The sequence below is a fragment of the Schistocerca serialis genome, chromosome 11, assembly GCF_023864345.2.
Source record: "Schistocerca serialis cubense isolate TAMUIC-IGC-003099 chromosome 11, iqSchSeri2.2, whole genome shotgun sequence".
NCBI lineage: Eukaryota > Metazoa > Arthropoda > Insecta > Orthoptera > Acrididae > Schistocerca > Schistocerca serialis.
Window position 1 is genome coordinate 31609710 of NC_064648.1, and position 18426 is coordinate 31628135.

General features: G+C 47.8%; 1 pseudogene; it reads left to right on the forward strand.

Moving 5' to 3' along the window:
- Positions 1–5293: 5293 nt before the first annotated feature.
- On the forward strand, positions 5294–5411 carry LOC126427473 (5S ribosomal RNA; annotated as a pseudogene).
- The last annotated feature ends 13015 nt before the right edge of the window (positions 5412–18426 follow it).

Genomic DNA, 18426 nt, shown 5'->3' on the forward strand with positions numbered 1-18426 from the left:
TGTTACTGATGAAAATGTTCCTCTGTCTGAGCAGTGCTCGAAGAACACTAAAGTACATCGTCCGAATTTATTCAGGTGACATTATACATTAGTATGAGTGAGTAGAAAACATCTTATGTAAACAAGTACAAGAGAGAAGAGTTTGTTGTGGGTGGATTCCAAGCAGACTGACTCTCGATCGAAAGTACCAACGCAGTGATTGGTCGAGGAACAAGCTGGAAAATTCCGAGGCGACACTTCCAAAGTTGGTTTGGAGTATCATAAGTGGTGATGAATCTTGGATGTACTGCTATTATCCTGAAAAGAAAAATCATTCGGCTCAATGAGTTTTTCGAAGACAACCTGCGACTAAGAAATTCCGACTAATTCGCAGAGTTGGTAAGAAGATAGTTGATAGTTTTGTTTTGTAAAATGGGCCATATTGTCATAGAAAATAGAGGTTCCGATACTGTCAGTTGGTACACAAAGTAATGTTTGTGAAATCTTCTCGGGTGATCAGCCGAGTAAAGGCGTCGTCTTCTCGCAACGTTTCGAAGGGTTTCGTACCCATCATCTTCGCTTGAAGATGATGGGTACGAAACCCTTCGAAACGTTGCGAGAAGACGACGCCTTTACTCGGCTGATCACCGGAGAAGATTTCACGAATGGAATACGCCGAGAAAGTCTCAAATCACATTTAAAGTAATGTTTGTTTACAGCTATAAAAAAATCGTGGAAAATGCCGAATACAGTTTTCTAAGACGACAATGCGTTGTCGTCGCATGCAGCAAGACTAACTGCTGTGTATCTGGATCTGCTAAAGGTCAACGCCATGGACCCTCCTCCATACAGCGCCGGCCTAGCGCCTCGAGTTGTCTTTCTATTTACAAAAGAGGTAGAGGTGTCTGGAATCACTTGTTCTCAACCAGGCGTAGCAGTGGGACAGTATCGCTTCTGAAGTGCCTCAGGAGGTTGGCATCATTGCTTTAAGGAATAGTTACGTCGCCTGCAGAAATGCATTGATGTTAAACTGAAATATTTTGAAGAGCGATAAAACCGTTTAAGTTTTTTAAAAAAATTATTCTGCGTTTGAGTTGTTAAAAGTTGTCGGTGTCGCTCTCGCACTGCACGACCGGCAACGTTTCCCACGCACACAGCTGCGGTGACGTGGCTCGGTTTCGGCGGCGGCGCTGAAGAAGCGCCGTAGTTGGAGGACGGGAGAAGAAAGAAGACAGGGATGAGCAGTCGTCAGCGTCCGTTACGCGCCGCGCTAGAGTAATCCGCTTTGTGCAGTGCGCGCTAATTGTTTTCCTTAACGGCCTAACGGATCTCCGCCGGCGCACCAGCCACGTCAGGGGTGGAAACCACCCCTCCCGTCTTCTCCCGCTGTCAACCCCCCGCTGGGGGATGAGCCGGCGCTGCGCTTAACCGCACGCGGAGGGGAGGTGGGAATGCAACCGCGCCCTGGCCAATTCCTCCCCTCGCTGCCCCGCCAGCCCCAAATTAAACGGCGGATCTCACCGTCGTCGAAAAGCAAAGGTATTCCACTGTAGGGGGCACGGCTGTCCAACGGATCTGCGCTCGACCCCGCCACCGAAAAGCGTAACCGAAACTAGTAGCTAAGATCTCACGGTGGAAACTGAACTACCTCACCCCACAGACATCACTGACGTTGTGCTTTGCAGTGCGAACACTACTAGACTACTCCGAAACAGATATCCGCGCTCGTCTGTTCCGTGCAAGCCGGTTCCTCTCTGCACAGCTGCTTCAATCTCCACCCACTAGAAACCTCTTTGATTTTGACCGCCAACACTTCGCTCATCGCCAAACGGACAATTCTTAGATATCTCCGCCGTCCGTCGTGGCCGAGTGGTTCTAGGCGCTTCAGTCCGGAGCCGCGCTGCTGCTACGGTCGCAAGTTCGAAAACCGCCTCGGGCACGGATGTGTGTGATGTCCTTTGGTTAGTTAGGTTTAACTAGTTCTAAGTTCTAGGGTACTGGTGACCTCAGATGTTAAGTCCCATAGTGGTCAGAGCCATACGAAACATTTGATATCCCCGGATGCTTCCTAGCAACCGATAACTTCTTTTAGGCAAGTTTCACGACAAATTTCTATCTTCCCCAGTCCGATTCAGTGTCGCCTCATTCCTTGCTCGATCTACCCAGCTAATCCTCGACATTCTTCTGTAGCACAGCAATTCAAAATGTCCTACTCTCCTCTTGTCCACCTTTCACTTATCTGCAAGTGTACGCTTCGAACAAATACTTTAAGAAAAGTCTTTCTGACAGTTAGCATTAGATGAAAACAGCTTCTTCTATTTCAGAAACGCTTTTCTGATCGTTGCCATTCTGCATTTTATATCCTCTCGACTTCGATCGTCATCACTCATTTTCCCTACCCAAGTAGGCGAACTCATCTACGACTATTTAAAAACTTAACTCCACCCGAACAGGCCATGAAGGCCCAACGGTACCGACCGACCGCCGTGTCATCCTCAGGGCACTTGTGACACTGGATGCGGATGTGGAGGGTCACGTGGTCAGCACACTGCTCTCCCAGCCGTGTGTCAGTTTAGGAGACCGGAGCCGCTACTTCTCAGTCGAGTAGCTCCTCAGTTTGCCTCATAAGCGCTGTGTGCACCCCGCTTGCCAACAGCGCTCGGCAGACCGGAAGGTCACCCATCCAATTGCTAGCCCAGCCCGACATCACTTTGGTGATCTGACGGGAAACGGTGTTACCACTGCGGCAAGCCCTTGACTACTTCTGTTTGCTGAACCTCATTATGCTAGCGTCGCCTGTTTTAATTCAGCTACGTATATTCTGCTACGTATATCTTACACTACTGGCCGTTAAAATTGCTACACCACGAAGATGACGTGCTACAGACGCGAAATTTAACCGACAGGAAGAACATGCTCTGATATGCAAATGATTAGCTTTTCAGAGCATTCACACAAGGTTGGCGCCAGAGAAGACACCTACAACGCGCTGACATGACGAAAGTTTCCAACCGATTTCTCATACACGAACAGCAGATGACTGGCGTTGCCTGGTGAACCGCTGTTGTGATGCCTCGTGTAAGGACGAGAAACGCGTACCATCACGTTTCCGACTTTGATAAAGGTCGGATTGTAGCCTATCACGATTGCGGTTTATCGTATAGCGACATTGCTGCTCGCGTTGGTCGAGATCCAATAACTGTTAGCACAATATGGAATCGGTGGGTTCAGGAGGGTAATACGGAACGCCGTGCTGGATCGCAACGGCCTCGTATCACTAGCAGTCGACATGACAGGCATCTTATCCGCATGGCTGTAACGGATCGTGCAGCCACGCCTCGATCCCTGAGTCAACAGATGGGGACGTTTGCAAGACGACAACCATCTGCACGAACAGTTCGACGACGTTTGCAGCAGCACGGACTATCAGCTCGGAGACCGTGGCTGCGGTTACCCTTGACACTGCATCACAGACAGCAGCGCCTGCGATGGATTACTGGGTGCACGAATGGCAAAACGTCATTTTTTCGGATGAATCCAGGTTCTGCTTGCAGCATCATGATGGTCGCATCCGCGTTTGGCGATATCGCAGTGAACGCACATTGGAAGCGTGTATTCGTCATCGCCATACTGGCGTATTACCCGGGCTGATGGTATGGGGTGCCATTGGTTACACGTCTCGGTCACCTCTTGTTCGCATTGACGTCACTTAGAACAGTGGACGTTACATTTCAGATGTGTTACGACCCGTGGCTCTACCCTTCAGTCGAACCCTGGGAAACTCTACATTTCAGCAGGATAATGTCCGACCGCATGTTGCAGGTCTGCACGGGCCTTTCTGGATACAGAAAATGTTCGACTACTGCCCTGGCCAGCACATTCTCCAGATCTCTCACGAATTGAAAACGTCTGGCCAATGGTGGCCGAGCAACTGACTCGCCACAATACGCCAGTCACTACTCTTGATGAACTGTGGTATCGTGTTGAAGCTGCATGGGCAGCTGTACCTGTACACGCCATCCAAGCTCTGTTTGACTCAATGCCCAGGCGTATCTACACTCTCCTGTAACATTCGCCTTTCTTCGCCTCTCCGTAACTCTTCTTCATTCTTTCGGACCAGCTCACCTTCCTCCTTTTCCACCATACCCACTTCGCGACGCTCTGTCTGTTAATGTGAACGCTTGCGCTTCATACAGACCTGTACCCAATGCGAAGCATTTAACGAGTCGTCTTATGAGCCGTTCTGCCCGTTTTGCAGGTCTTCTCCCGTTGTTTGACTCATTGCAAAACTGTTTTGCACTTTCAACAGTTGACAGATAGGGTCAAATTTCAAGAGAGTTTTTTAATGGCCTAAGGAATGGGACAGGATTTAAAATAAGAAATAGCAAGAACACTGCCGTGCCGGGCGTTGCAAATAATTTTATGATGCCTGAAGATGATCAGAAGAGGGAAACCGCAGTAAATAAAGATTTATATTATCAGCACCTTCTACCTGTTTACAACTTCGAATTTTTTCTAATATCTTTCTTGAGCGTTGACTAATGACGCAGTAGTATATGGGAAACTATAGTCGCTGGATGAGTGGAAGAGAATACGGGATGACTTGGACAGAATTTCCATTTCATGTTAGGAATGTAACGTTGCTCTAAATGCAGAAAAGTGTAAGCTACGTGTCTGAGTAGGAAAACAGTCGTGTAATTATAGACACCTGTTTTAGTAGTGTGCAACGTTACGCAGTCATATACCTAGGCGTGCAACGTTACGCAGTCATATACCTAGGTGTGCAACGTTACGCAGTCATATACCTAGGCGTGCAACGTTACACAGTCATATACCTAGGCGTGCAACATTACGCAGTCATATACCTAGGCGTGCAACGTTACGCAGTCATATACCTAGGCGTGCAACGTTACACAGTCATATACCTAGGCGTGCAACGTTACGCAGTCATATACCTAGGCGTGCGACGTTACGCAGTCATATACCTAGGCGTGCAACGTTACACAGTCATATACCTAGGCGTGCAACGACGCAGTCATATACCTAGGTGTGCAACGTTACACAGTCATATACCTAGGCGTGCAACGTTACGCAGTCATATACCTAGGCGTGCAACGTTACGCAGTCATATACCTAGGCGTGCAACGTTACACAGTCATATACCTAGGCATGCAGCGTTACACAGTCATATACCTAGGCGTGGAACTGCAAAGCGATATGAGGTGGAACGAGCACGTCAGGGCTTCATTGGGCAATGCGAATGGCCGGCTTCGGTTCTTTGAGGTGAATTTAGGAATGCGCAGTTCATACACGAGGCAACGGCCTTGCCGCAGTGGATACACCGGTTCCCGTCAGATCACCGAAGTTAAGCGCTGTCGGGCGTGGCCGGCACTTGGATGGGTCACCATTCGGGCCGCCGTGTGCTGTGGCCATTTTTCGGGGTGCACTCAGCCTCGTGATGCTAATTGAGGAGCTACTCGACCGAATAGTAGCGGCTCCGATCAAAGAAAACCATCGTAACGACCGGGAGAGCGGTGTGCTGACCACACGCCCCTCCTATCCGCATCCTCAGCTCAGGATGACACGGCGGTCGGATGGTCCCGATGGGCCACTTGTGGCCTGATGACGGAGTGAGTGAGTTCATACACGAAGCGAGCCCGTGGTCCAGTTGCCAGTGTTGCTGCCTCTGGAACACGGGACACCAGGTTTGATTCCAGGCCGGGTTGGGCGTTTCCTCTGCCCGGGGACTGTGTTGTCCTCATCATTTCATCATCATCATCATTTGTGACAGTTGCTAGATTGGACTGAGTTAGAAATTGGACTGTGTCAGGCTTGGAACTTTGTATGGGCGCTGATGACCGCGCAGTTGCTCGCCCCACAAACCATACATCATCATCAACATCATCATCATCATCATCATCTATGGAGCAGGCCACGTGTAGAGCACTAGTGCGACCCGTTTTTGAGTACCGATCGAATATTTGAGATCTGCGGAAAATCGCATTAAGAGAATACAAAGAATACAACCACATCTACATTGGTACCTTGCAAATCACACCAAGTGCCTCGCAGAGGGTTCACTGAACCACCTTCACAATAATTATCTATTATTCCACTCTCGAACAGCTTGCGGAAAAAACGAACACCTGCGTCTTCCCGTGCGAAATCTATATCCCAGTTTTTATTGTGATGATCGTTTCTCTCTATGCAGACCGGCGTCAACAAAATATTTTCGCATTAGGGGGATAAAGTTACTGGTTGGAATTTCGAGAGAACACTCCGCCGCAACGAGAAACGCGTATGTTTTAACGTTGTCCATCGCAAATCCTGTATCATGGCCAAATGGCCGTGACACTGTCTCCCTGTGTCGCGATAATACAAAATGTGCTGCCCTTCTTTGAACTTTCTCTATGTCCTCCGTTAATCATATCCGATAAGGTTCCCAGACCCCGCAGAAGTACTGCAAAAGAGGACGGACAAACTTATTGTAGGCAGTTTCTTTGGTGGATCTGTTTCATTTTTTTAAAGTGTTCTAGCAATAAAACGAGGCCCTTGATTTGCCTCCCCCACAGCATTCTCTATGTGTTGTTTCGAATTTAAGTTGCTCGTAATTGTAATTTCTAGGTACATAGTTGTATTTATGGCCTTTAGATTCGACTGATTTATCGTGTAAGCGAAGTTTAACGGATTCCATTTAGCACTCATATCGATTACTCCTCACTTTTCATTATTTAGGGTCAATTGCCAATTTTCGCACCATGACAGATATCTTTTCTAAATTGTTTTGCAATTTGTTTCGATCTGCCGGCCGGAGTGGCCGAGTGGTTCTAGGCGCTTCAGTCTGGAACCGCGTGACCGCTACGGTCGCAGATTCGAATCCTGCCTCGAGCATGGATGTGTGTGATGTCCTTAGGCTAGTTAGGTTTAGGTAGTTCTAAGTTCTAGGGGACTGATGACCTCAGAAGTTAAGTCCCATAGTGTTCAGAGCCATTTGAACCATTTGTTTCGATCTGCTGAAGACTGTGCTAGATGATAAACGACAGCATCATCTGCGAACAACCTAAGACGGCTGCTCAGATAGTCTCGTAATTCATTTATATAGATAAGGAACAGCAGAGCACCTATAACACTACCTCGGGGAACGCCACAAATCACTTCTGTTTTACTCGATCACTTTCCGTCAATTAATCTTCATACATCGATATTTAAATTGAATGGTGGTGGGACATCAGCTGGTATAAAGCTGTACTTCATATTTCATATTTATTTGGCTACTGGTTTCGACGTTGCGCCAACGCCATCTTCAGGCCCGTACACTTTGGTGATATCAACTGCGTGTGGCTGAGTACTGGGAGTACGCGGTGAGACCAACACGTGCTCCACGTGGATGGCGGTCAGTACTACGAATAGTGACCTCTCTCACGGGAAATCACGAATCCCGTCGCGTAACTGAGGCAATATTCCAGACAGTACACCGAAGCCATTGAGAGAGGAGCTGCCAGATGCTGCCAGATTTGTTGTCGGTAGAGTAGGTTCGATCAACACGCCAGTGTTGCGGAGGTGCTTCGTTAACTCGAATGGGGGGATGTTCTTTTTCGCCAACCACCACTGAGAAAATTTAGGGAACCGGCATTTGTGACAAACAGCAGAACGGTTCTACTGCCGTCAAATGGTTCAAATGGCTCTGAGCACTATGGGTAGAGGTCTGCGCGGATGCGGATATCCGCGGATATATCATCTGCGGATAATGAGCCGGCGGCGGTGGTCTAGCGGTTCTAGGCGCTCAGTCCGGATCCGCGCGACTGATACGGTCGCAGGTTCGAATCCTGCCTCGGGCATGGATGTGTATGATGTCCTTAGGTTAGTTAGGTTTACGTAGTTCTAAGTTCTAGGGGACTGATGACCTAAGATGTTAAGTCCCATAGTGCTCAGAGCCATTTGAACCATTTTTGCGGATAATGAGCAAGGCATCTGCCCAGGACGTATGTTGCAATGCTAGTTGAAAACTTGCAGGCTGTTGCCATTCTTGGAATCTTGCAGGGCCCGGGTAGAGCGGATGTCCGTTGTCCTCAGCCCCTGGCTACGACCGACATAGCTGTACCCGAGAGGCCTGCGCCTAATCCGTTTCCGCGACCGTGTCTTTTGTGTGGCCTGTAGAGATGGGGGATCCGCTCCTGAACTGATTCATAGAGTTGAATCTTTCAAAGGAGTGAACAACCAGTGATTCAGAAAAAAAGAACGGTAGCTCCAAAACGTTTCCCACAGCAGAGAGAGAGAGACGGAGCATATCAGCGGGGCCTCTGCTGGTCAGAGCACAGTGCACGCCACACAACACAGCCAGCGCCAGCCTCTGCCCTGCTTCTGCCTTGGCTGCCTGCATTGTGCAGTGCCCCATTGGATTTTGTGTTTCACACATGCCGTGCCCTCTCTGTGCTTTCTCTGCCGCGTGCAGTGTCTGGCGCACCTGAACTCCGTCGGCGATCGTTTCAGTCGCACGTCCTGCCCTCTGGGCAGTTGATGCGAGCAACAGGACCGAGAGCCTCCTAGCGGAGAACATAAGAACTACTTGCAACAACCTGCTCGCAAGAGAGCGGACGGTTTGTCTCCGAGCGGGTGAGTGGTGGCCGTTCACCGCTCCCCCCACCCTCGGAACTCGCCCGCTCAACGCTCATCCTACCGTTCTCGACTCTAGCCAGAGCGTTGAGCAAAGCAACTCAGGTGTCACTCTGGTCTCTGCGGTCTTAGCTTGCGCAGTAATACAGCTCGTGGCTCGACCTGCTTGACTCAGCACCTCTGCATCGGAGTTCGTCTCTACTGGATATTGTTCTTCGTAGTAATACCGTTATGTATATTACATTATTATGTTATGTATACATCATTTGTTTTTATTTCATTTTTATTTGTTTAAACTGATCAGATTAGGTCCCTGACGACTCCTCTTACTATAGGATTTTTATTATGGACACTCGAATTTACGCTTTAATTACGAGCGAACCGATAAACGTATAGCAAAATGGGATACACCAATATCTTCCTTGTTTTATTCTGCGGAAGGCTATATGCAGCACTTTGGTCTTACAGTCAAATTTATATATTTTTTTCTTATTCTGGTTCGGATTTTGCGATTTTAGGCGTCTTCGGAAGGAAACGTTCACTTTAAAAATATTTGGCTTGTGATGTATTTGTACAAGGTTTAATACATTATAGCCAAATATATTGTTAATGTAAATCTCAAGTTACAACATTTTCCGATCACTCAAAAAACCATGATAGTGCAAAATAAATCAATAATCAAAAACTTTGTCATATCGTGGAAATTTCAGTAAACAATACGAAATCCTTACTTATTATCTGTGTTACTTCAAAATAGGATCAAATAAGATCAAAATACGGGTATAGTACCGAAATAAACCAAGTTTAAAGGGCAATGTGCCTTCCATTTATTTTCTATTGTGAATGAGTGGTGAGTCATGAAAAAGAGCTAGTTCATTTCAGGAAGTGAGCAGTTCTGATCCGATCTCAGAAAAGAACAGTTTTGCCCATCTCTAGTGGCCTGTGGGGTGCTCTCTGGGTGGCAAACCTTCCCACTGTCTACCATCAGATGGTTAGAGCGTCTGCCATGTAAGCAGGAGATCCAGGGTTCGAGTCCCGGTCGGGGCTGACATTTTCATCTGTCCCCGTTGGCGTATGTCAACGCCTGTAAGCAAGTAAGGGTGTTCATTTCATTGTAATTTAATTCTAACGAGCTGCATGGTGACCCATGGTATCTGTTCTTTCGGACATGTCCGAATGAACAGATACCATCTTAGTATATATAAAAAGTAGTTAAGTTGTCGCAGAAATGGCATCTTGACAATAACTGTGCCATTACGTATGATAATTTTAAGTACTGCTGTCTATTACTATTCATTACTCACTCAAAACTTAAATATATGCGGATGCGGATAAGGAACTTGCGGATGTGGATTAATTGCCGCGGATGCAGATGCAGTTGCGGATTAGGACCTCGCGGATGCGGTGCGAATGCGGATTGCACTTTTGTTATCCGCGCAGACCTCTAACTATGGGACTTAACTTCTGAGGTCATCAGTCCCCTACAACTTAGAACGACTTAAACCTAACTAACCTAAGGACACCACAGACATCCATGCCCGATGCAGGATTCGAACCTGCGACCGTAGCGGTCGCGCGGTTCCAGACTGAAGCGCCTAGAGCCGCTCGTCCACCCCGGCCGGCTCTACTGCCGTCAAGATACATGCGGAGAAAGGAGTGTGGAGACAAGAGGAAAGAATTCAGTGCTCGTATTATAGGCATACGGAGGTGTCTTCACTGTCGACAGTCGGCCTCCCCGTGCTCCTAGTAGTGGTAAAGGTGCCCTCTGCCACACACCATACATTGGCTCGCGGAGTGCTCGGACGTGGCAGTGACCGGCGGGCAGCGGGCACGCCTGCCAGCGGCCGCCCAGTGCGCCACTGGCTCCCAGAGGGGAGGCGGGCGCCCTCGGCCCTCAGCAGGTGGCGGCCAATCGGCGCGTTGTTCTGGGCGCGGCGGTCAGTGTGGTGGCGGGAGGCCGCTCCCCTGCCGACGTCTTCATCGCCAGTCCGGTTGCTCCGCCTGCCTCGTGCCAGGGTCAGCGACTCCCTGACCATAGGGTGGCAGGGCCAGGGTCCGGCACGGGCCGGGCCGAGCTGCCGGCCTTGACACCAGAGGGGGTTGCAGGTGCGCTGCCTGGTCATTACACTCGCGGGGTCGACTGACCACCCTGGTGCTGAAACCTCGATGCGGAAGCCCGGTTCGTCCGCCGGCCGTGGTGGCCGAGCGGTTCTAGGCGCTACAGTCTGGAACTGCGCGACCGCTACGGTCGCAGGTTCGTATCCTGCCTCGGGCATGGATGTGTGTGATGTCCGCAGCTTAGTTAGGTTTAAGTAGTTCTGAGTTCTAGGGGACTCATGACCTCACATGTTGTCCCATAGTGCTCAGAGCCATTTGAACCATTTTGAACCGGTTCGTCCATCCACATCTGCGCCTTGTAACGGAACTCATCAACGATACCCGTTCATCTTTAGTATATGATACATTCAATGACTGTACTACCCGATCCGCTCACGTCCTTAATATATCTCAGACCTTTTATTAAAACCGACGAAAAACTTCCTAATATTCTACAAAATTATACAGTGAAGAGCCTCGCGACCACTCAGAAGTACCGCAACATGACGTGGCATGGACTCGACTAATGTCTGTAATGGAGCTCGAGGGAACTGACACCATTAATCCTGCAGGGCTGTCCATAGACCCGTAAAAGTAAGACCGAGTGGAGATCTCTTTTGAATAGCACGTTGCAAGGCATCCCAGATATGCTCAATATTGTTTGGTGGATGGCGGAGAAGTTTAAACTCAGAAGAGTGTTCCTGGAGCCACTGCGTAGCAATCCTGGACGTATCGGATGACGCACTGTCGTGCTGGAATTGTGCACGTCCGTAGGGATGCACAGTGGACACGAATGGATGCAGCTGATCAGACAGGACGCACACGTATCAAGACGTATCACGGGTCCCATATCACTCCAACTGCACCACTCCGCACACCATTACATTGCCTCCACCAACTTGGACAGCCCCCTGCTGACATACAAGGTCCATGGATTCATGAGGTTGTCTTCATACCCGTACATCTATCACGCAACCGAAACTCAATGCACTCGTTTTAGTATTCACGCGGATGACTTCACACTATTCATTATTTAGGGTACCAAGCAGAGTTTTTGTATACAACAATGTGGAATTGTTTTTGATCTTCCTGTGACCTTACTGGGTGATAAATGACAGCGTCATCTGCGGACAGTCAAAGGTGGCTGCTCCGATTGTCTTCCCGAGTTGTTTGTGTAGATCCGGAACGGCGGAGGGTTTCTTGCGGTACGGCAAATATCACTTCTGTTCTGCTCGACCTATTTCCGTCAACAATTACAAACAGTTACCTTTCCGGAAGGAAATAACGAATCCAGGTAAGGCGGTACTCCATAGACACGCAATACGATTACAATTCGCAGGACAGTACACGATTCGCCGTCCAGTTATATTATTCAGATATTCCTCAACGTAAGAACTGTCTGCAAAGGTATTCGTTCTTTACCGTCTTTTCTTGCTGCGACATAATGACTGACCACAGTCAGCGAGTTTTTACTCCTGACAACGACGGCGGATATAAATATCGAGAGCTGGAGTGCTACATTCAAAACGTCGCTGCTTGAAAACCGAGAAAATGTTATTCATCACATAGCCTTTTATCCCGTAAAGTTGCGTTTCAGTCCCTTTTCCTGCTGTGGGTCCTTGACTTCTCTTGCCAAGCAGTACATATGTGAAGATATTCTATGTATTCAGCATTTAACACATCTGCCGCAGTGCGGTATAATATTTACTTATTTAGTAGGCGCTTTTGGACGTACATTAATCAAATGCATCTTCAGAGCATTTTCGTGGGAAATATAGTTTTTACATACTTGCACTTGCTCTTCACGCCACAGTTTGCCACCTGAATAAAACGTTGTGGTTGCTCCCGTGCTTTACAACGTTTCCTCTCGTGCGGTCACAGAGCATTTTGTAAGATAGACTTCAAAAAGTAATGGCCTAAACTGTTTAGAGTCCGTAACTAGACGAAAATTATATTTATCACAAAAGATAGTCACTAAACACGCCGGCAGTATAGAATACAGTTTTCTAGTAACAAACGCAGTATTTTTAAAGTTGTTGCAAACTATGGCCACAGAGACGAGCTTGCCACACTTGTCATGAGATGTATTGGTAGGACTGTTGATATTTTTAAAAAATATCGCGAATCCGATGTATCGATATTTTAAAAAGTTGTCATTATCGGCTCACGCAACATCGAGTCTATATTGATATGGGCGGAAAAAGTATTGAAAGGCGTGTGTATAAAAATGTCGGCTGCACACTGTAAATATACTGCCGGTTTCAGAGCTGCATATTTAAGTATTGATTTGTTACGAGATATTCTGCACATCAACACGCTAGCAGCCGGTTTATTCCCCTTGGAGCAAGAACTGAAAGGGAAACGATGCACGTTCCCGCTGGGCGTAGCCACTTTGCAGAGATCTGTAACTGCGTGTCAAGTGGCACAACACGATGAAAGGTGTCCGACGGGTCGGTCGTTCGACTTCGTCGCATATCGGGTTTGTCCGGAACACTTCGTGTCGACTTACCTGTTTTCTCATTTCTGCAAACGCCAGCGACCTAGCGGATGCGACGGCCGGGGTGGCCGAGCGGTTGTAGGCGCTACAGTCTGGAACCGCGCGACCGCTACGGACGCAGGTTCGAATCCTGCCTCGGGCATGGATGTGTGTGATGTCCTTAGGTTAGCTAGGTTTAAGTAGTTCTAAGTTCTAGGGGACTGATGACGTTACAAGTTAAGTCCCATTTTTTTTGAACCCAGCGGTTGCAGTGTCAATATTACGTGGTGAAACTGCAGTTTCTGTTGGTAGCGCGGATGGCCGATGAAGTCATCGTTTGCCCTCACCCGTGTCCGCCCACCGTAAAGGCCAGTCATTCGATTTCTGGTCATGATTTTTAGCAACTAGCTGCGTTAAAATCTTTCTTTTTTACGAAAGTGGTGTGCTATTTCTTCACGTCGGTAATACTGTTATTCGACTCACACCGCCAGCCACCCTTGAAATCGGACTTCTTTTGTACCCCGTATAGTTGCTTCACACAGTCAAGGAGAAAGTTTGGACGTGATAAAAGCTCAAAAAGAAGTAAGACGCCTCCACACTGTGAAAATAAAATTATGTCTTACTACAGTTTCAAAAGATCAGCTTCAAATATTTACCGAAAATTGTTAAAAAAATAATATAATACAAAAATGGCCACCCGCCTTGCCGTCAGATCACTGAAGTTAAGCGCTGTCGGCCTGGGTTAGCACTTGGATGGGTGACCATCCGGTCTGCTGAGCGCTGTTGGCAAGCGGGGCGCAGACAGCCCTTGTGAGGCAAACTGAGAAGTGACGGCTCCGGTCTCGGAAACTGACGTATGGCCGGGAGAGCGGTGTGCTCACCACATGCCGCATCCAATGGCGGCCGTGGTGTGAGGATGACACGGCGGTCGGACGGTACCGTTGTGCCTTCATCGCCCGTTCCGTAGGGGCTTAGTTTTTAGTTTTTAATATAAAAATATCGGCTCTCGATATTGCAATTTTGATATCGATATGTCGAGAAAATATGTCCCATATAGGCAGATGTCGTTTAGGAATTAATATCGATAGCATGGAGAGCTGCATGAAACCAGTCTCAGGACTGAAGACTACAACAACAACATCGATATTTTACCATCAGCCCTTGGTACGACAGTTTCGTGCAGTATCGAACTCATTGCGAAAAGCTAGAAAGGCGGGATCTAGGAAAGATCACTGCCGTCAGATCACTGAAGTTAAGCGCTGTCGGCCTGGGTTAGCACTTGGATGGGTGACCATCCGGTCTGCTGAGCGCTGTTGGGAAGCGGGGCGCAGACAGCCCTTGTGAGGCAAACTGAGAAGTGACGGCTCCGGTCTCGGAAACTGACGTATGGCCGGGAGAGCGGTGTGCTCACCACATGCCGCATCCAATGGCGGCCGTGGTGTGAGGATGACACGGCGGTCGGACGGTACCGTTGTGCCTTCATCGCCCGTTCCGTAGGGGCTTAGTTTTTAGTTTTTAATATAAAAATATCGGCTCTCGATATTGCAATTTTGATATCGATATGTCGAGAAAATATGTCCCATATAGGCAGATGTCGTTTAGGAATTAATATCGATAGCATGGAGAGCTGCATGAAACCAGTCTCAGGACTGAAGACTACAACAACAACATCGATATTTTACCATCAGCCCTTGGTACGACAGTTTCGTGCAGTATCGAACTCATTGCGAAAAGCTAGAAAGGCGGGATCTAGGAAAGAAGAGGTAGTCGTCTGAGAGTGACGACCACACTGTGGACGGGACGTTAAACTAAAATCTGTTTCTTCCTTGGTGCGTTTCCTCCTTGGGAATCCTTTGCGCGTGGATGTGGGGAGAGAAGAGGAGATAATTGGGGTGGGACTGTGTGGCACCGGGGTGTAATGCAGGTGTCTTTTCCGTTGCTGTGAAGGGGAGGGAACCGTTAAGGGTGGCAACCCCCTCCGCGGCCACACCCCTGCTATAAGGGTGGGAAGCTCGCTTCTCTGATATCTCCCTGCCGCCCCTCTGCCGGCAGGTAGGGAAAAAAAAAAGAAAGGTTTACACTCGGTCGCGCTCCCCCGGGTGACGCTGTGAAGGGGAGCCAGCTATACAACATAACGGCAGGTCCTGCCTGCTTCCGGGAACGGCCGACTACTTGTTGCTCCGGGCCAGACAACCCCAGCTGGCAGCTGGCAGTGCGGGTCCTGGGTTCGATACCGCAAACGAAAGAGCGACCCACTGTACCACACTCTGCTCCTGCTGAGGACGAGAGAAATCCTGCCGTACGCGACACAACGTGCGATTAACGTAGTTCTCATGCAGCAGCTACCAGCCACAAGCAAAATTTACTTTACCTTACTGAAGAAGTACCGTTAACGGTTTCCGCATGTGCGTGAACATCTATAGTCCGCGAGTCATAGCACAGTGTGCGGCGGTGGGCGCTAATGGCACTTCCCGCCTGCCCCCTTCCACTCGCGCACGTTCACGGGAAGGACGGTTCCTGGTAAGCCTATGTCTATCTTCGAATCTGATTTTACCCTCTCTGTCTTTTCGTAAGATATACGTTAGTGCGAGCAATATATTGGTTGACAATCTCTGGCAGATTAAAACTGCCTACCTGGACCAAGACCCGTACTCGGGACACTTTTTCCGAGATCTATCTTCCAAGAGTACACTAAAGGGCATTAAAATTGCTACACCAAGAAGAAATGCAGCTGATAAACGGGTATTCATTGGACAAATATATTATACTAGAACTGACATGTGATTACATTTTCACGCAATTTGGATGCATTGTTGTTGTGGTCTTGAGTCCTGAGACTGGTTTGATGCAGCTCTCCATGCTACTCTATCCTGTGCAAGCTTCGTCATTTCCCAGTTCCTACTGCAGCCTACATCCTTCTGAATCTGCTTAATGTATCCATCTCTTGGTCTCCCTCCACTCTGCCCTCCAATACTGAATTGGTGATACCTCGATGACTCAGAACATGTCCTACCAACCGATCCCTTCTTCTAGTCAAGTTTTACCACAAGCTCCACTTCTCCTCAATTCTATTCAATACCTCCTCATTAGTTATGTGATCTACCCATCTAATTCTAATAATTTCCGGGTATGCAGCCGGATCCCGTCGACATTCTGCCACGATATTTCGGCCCAGAGACGTCCGGACATCATCAGGTGAGTACACAACTACTGAAGAGCCCAGGTGCAGTCGCGGTATTTATGCCGAATGTCGCGCATGTGAAATGTACTGGCATCCTACAGCGCATGCGTCAGGTGTTGACATGCGCAGCATAGCCGAGTTGTACGTGCTGCCCTCGGTGGTGGACATAAAGGTTCATCTAGTCATTGAGTATCGAATGACACTGTCGATTCCGCTGTGATTGTATAATTTTAATAACAGGATTCCAATTTTTATCCAGCTGAAAGCCGTTGTCTCGATTTATAAGATTATTGGCAAGACGTATTTCCACTGATTCCTTGATTACGGAATCCCAAAAACCGGAACCCGGGGATAAAATTTTTGTTACATTGTATTCCATTGAATGTCCCAAAGAAATACAGTGCTCTGCTACTGCCGATTTTGGCGGTTGCCGCAGACGGGTGTATCTTTCATGTTCTATACATCGTTCATGGACAGTTCTTGTCGTCTGCCATCACCCAGCACAAACAGCCGGTGTTCTCAGTACCTTAATACATCGAGCGCATATAATATCGGATGATGAAAACCTCCACGCAGAATTAGAACACTTGGAGAAGGTTTTCAAAAAGAATGGCTACACTTCTCGCCAAATAAGGAAGGCCATGCGCAACTATCGTAACAAGAAGCAACGCACTGAGGACGCAGATGATGACTTTAAATCAACTGCGTTCCTTCCATACGCCGGGAATGTGTCGTCGAAAATAGGCCGATTACTGATGAAAAATAAAATCAAGGTTATCTTCCGTCCACCAGCAAAGAACCGGGCCCTGGTTGGATCCGTTAAAGACGATTTACAACTGAAGAAGGCAGGCGTCTACAAAATTCCCTGTGGATGTGGCGCTGCATATATTGGCCAGACGACAAGAACTGTCCATGAACGATGTATAGAACATGAAAGATACACCCGTCTGCGGCAACCGCCAAATTGGCAGTAGCAGAGCACTGTATTTCTTTGGGACATTCAATGGAATACAATGTAACAAAAATTTTATCCCCGGGTTCCGGTTTTTGGGATTCCGTAATCAAGGAATCAGTGGAAATACGTCTTGCCAATAATCTTATAAATCGAGACAACGGCTTTCAGCTGGATAAAAATTGGAATCCTGTTATTAAAATTATACAATCACAGCGGAATCGACAGTGTCATTCGATACTCAATGACTAGATGAACCTTTATGTCCACCACCGAGGGCAGCACGTACAACTCGGCTATGCTGCGCATGTCAACACCTGACGCATGCGCTGTAGGATGCCAGTACATTTCACATGCGCGACATTCGGCATAAATACCGCGACTGCACCTGGGCTCTTCAGTAGTTGTGTACTCACCTGATGATGTCCGGACGTCTCTGGGCCGAAATATCGTGGCAGAATGTCGACGGGATCCGGCTGCATACCCGGAAATTATTAGAAGAAGAAATACGCCGGGAAAATGTCAGAAGTCATACCCATCTAATCTTCAGCATTCTTCTGTAGTACCACATTTCGAAAGCTTCTATTCTCTTCTTGTCTAAACTATTTATCGTCCACGTTTCACTTCCATATATGGCTACACTTCATACAAATACTTTCAAAAACGACTTCCTAACGTTTAAATCTATGCTCGATGTTAAGAAATTTTTCTTCTTCAGAAACGCTTTCCTTCCCATTGCCAGTTTACATTTTATATCCTCTCTACTTCGACCATCATCAGTTATTTTGCTCTCAAAATAGCAAAACTCCTTTACTACTTTAAGTGTCTCATTCCCTAATCTAATTCCCTCAGCATCACCCCACTTAATTCGACTACATTCCATTATCCTAGTTTTGCTTTTGTTGATGTTCATCTTATACCCTCCTTTCAAGACACTGTCCATTCCGTTCAACTGCTCTTCCAAGTCCTTTGCTGTCTCTCACAGAATTACAATGTCATCGGCGAACCTCAAAGTTTTTATTTCTTCTCCATGGATTTTAATACCTACTCCGAACTTTTCTTTTGTATCCATTACTGCTTGCTCAATATACAGATTGAATAACAACCCAACCACTGCTTCCCTCTCAT